The following is a 2,416-nucleotide window of genomic DNA, read 5'->3' as shown; positions in this document are numbered from 1 at the left end:
TCCTTCCCTCCCTACCCTGTGCTAGAGAAAAACCACCATTACACACACACACACACACACACACACACACACACACGTGTGTATATATATATATACACATTTATATATTATACTATATTTATTATTTCACACATATATTTACATACATATGTATGTAAAACCATACTATGCATACTTCTATTTATTGGTCCTTTCTCTGGAGATAGATAGCATCTTCCTCCATAAGTCCCTTATAGTTGATTTGAGGGTTTATTATACTCGGAATAACTTGGTTGTTCACAATTATCTTTTGAACGATATCGCTTTAACTGTATACAATGTTCTCTCGGTTTTGTTCATTTCACTTTTCATTATTTCATACAAGTCTTTCCATGTTTTTCTAAAATCAACCAGTTCATCATTTCTTACAGCACAGTAGTATTCCATCACAATCATACACAACAACTTGTTTAGCCATTCCCTAATTGATGGGCAGCCCCTCAGTTTCCAGTTTTTTGCCACCACTTTTTTCCCTGATCACTTCACAATAAAGATCTAATAGTGGTGTTGCTGGGTCAAAGGGACAGTTTAATAACCCTTTGGGCATAAATCCAGATTGCTTTCCAAAATGATTGGATAAGTTCACAGTTCTACCATCAGTGTGTATTAAAGTCCCAATCTTTCCACATCCCTTCCAACATTGGTTATTTTCCCCTTCTATCATTTCAGTGACATATCACATTGAAATGCTTATTTTCATACAAGTGTTTCACATTTCAATTTTTAAAATATGAACTTTCTATGAAAGTATGAAAGGAGTTATAGGTTATTTTATGATGCTTTTATGTCAATTTGTAATATGATACATATATCAATATATGTTTATGAATCTTTTGTATTTTAAGCATTTCTTTTGTAGTAGAGGACATAAATAGCTTTCCTATACCTCACCTACTTTGAATATTGTGTACCTTTCTAAAAAAAATTCTGTTAATCCCTTTTGGGTAGCCCTTAGAACTGAGTCAGATTGAAGCTTTGTCCTCACCTTGGCTCTGCTACTAAGATGATTCATGGTCTGAAACAATTCACTTGACTTTTCTGTGCCTTGGTTTCCTAATTTTTAAAAGTAGAATGATAATAATTACTAACTAATCCTACCTTATAAAAAACAAAGAATAAAATACACTAAAGGATAAAAATACACTTAAAATGTAAAACATTAATAAATGTAAAGTATTTATATTAGACCTTGCTAATGAGTTCATAATCTAATTTAGCATACAGGATAATAAACTGATAAGTTAATTAAAAATGTTAAGGTTCTTCCCATGTATTCCTCAGAGTATATATATTTATACTAAAAGAAAGTACATATTTTAAAGATCACTTTATAATAAATGTCCGATGTAAGATTCTTTAAGAATAACAAAACTGTGCTTGCTTCAGCAGCACATACACTAAAATTGGAATGATACAGAGAAGATTATCATGGCCTCTGTGTGAGAATGACACACAAATTCTCGAAGCATTCCATATTTGGGGGGGGGAAGAAATAACAAAAGTGCAGAAATTCTTACTGTAAGGATTTAGTACAAATACAAATCCATTCAGACATAAGAGATTACAAAACAAGTGTCATAAAACAGATTCAAGCCTGTTAAAATAGCTTTGGTGGGGGGGCAAGGAGCTGCATTCATTTTTGTGTTATTTTTCTAAGCTCTTTGTGGAGAATTGAGTTTTTGATACTCTCAGTGGGATCCTTGAGTTAATCTGCAGTGCTTATTACTGTAAAGACTACCAGCATTGACATAGTAGTGTTTTTAAGTCAATGTAAGTGGATTACATTACTAAGGGAGAATTAAAAAAAAACTATAAAACCTTTTGATTCTTTATTCTATGAGAAAAGTTCTTCAGAATAGAATGGAATACGCAACTTCTCTCCCTGGGTAGAACATACTTCAAATGTTGGGACTAGAATTTGCATTATAATGTTAGTTTTTAATTGGCACAATTCTAAATAACTGAGTTACATATGAAGAAGTCTATAGATTCCTACCCTCCCATGCACCTTTACTAATACCCCTTCTCTATCACTGCCAGTACAAGTGAAATTTCATCACAGCTGTAATTACCCTTCCTTTGAAATCCTACTCTGATTCCCCACAATGGCAGAAAGGTAGCTCTTACAGACTAAACTGGGACATGTCTATTTCTTGTATCTAGGACACAGTTGGGGAAGGTAACTCTATGGCAGTGGAAAAGATTCATTTTTCATTCTTACCCCCAAGAAATCAATGAATCAGTCAATTAACAAGCATTTAGCAAACACCTACTGTGCTGAACACTAGGATAGCAACACAAATAGTGAAATCTAATTTCCAGTCAGTTCCCATTCTAAAGAGAAAGGGGGGAAGGGGCGGCCAGGTGGCTCAGCGAG

General features: G+C 33.7%; 1 non-coding gene across 1 annotated transcript; it reads left to right on the top strand.

Annotated features, from left to right (window-relative positions):
- Positions 1 to 1,412: 1,412 nt before the first annotated feature.
- On the top strand, positions 1,413 to 1,519 carry LOC138171217 (U6 spliceosomal RNA). Its single transcript, XR_011170825.1, has one exon. It is a non-coding gene; the product is annotated as a U6 spliceosomal RNA (small nuclear RNA).
- Positions 1,520 to 2,416: the final 897 nt, after the last annotated feature.

This window comes from Petaurus breviceps, unplaced genomic scaffold (assembly GCF_028583685.1).
Source record: "Petaurus breviceps papuanus isolate PSGF00001 unplaced genomic scaffold, PetGlider_PUasm1.0 126, whole genome shotgun sequence".
Lineage (NCBI taxonomy): Eukaryota > Metazoa > Chordata > Mammalia > Diprotodontia > Petauridae > Petaurus > Petaurus breviceps.
The sequence above is the reverse complement of the archived record's forward strand: the minus strand, read 5'-3'. Positions and strand labels throughout refer to the sequence as shown.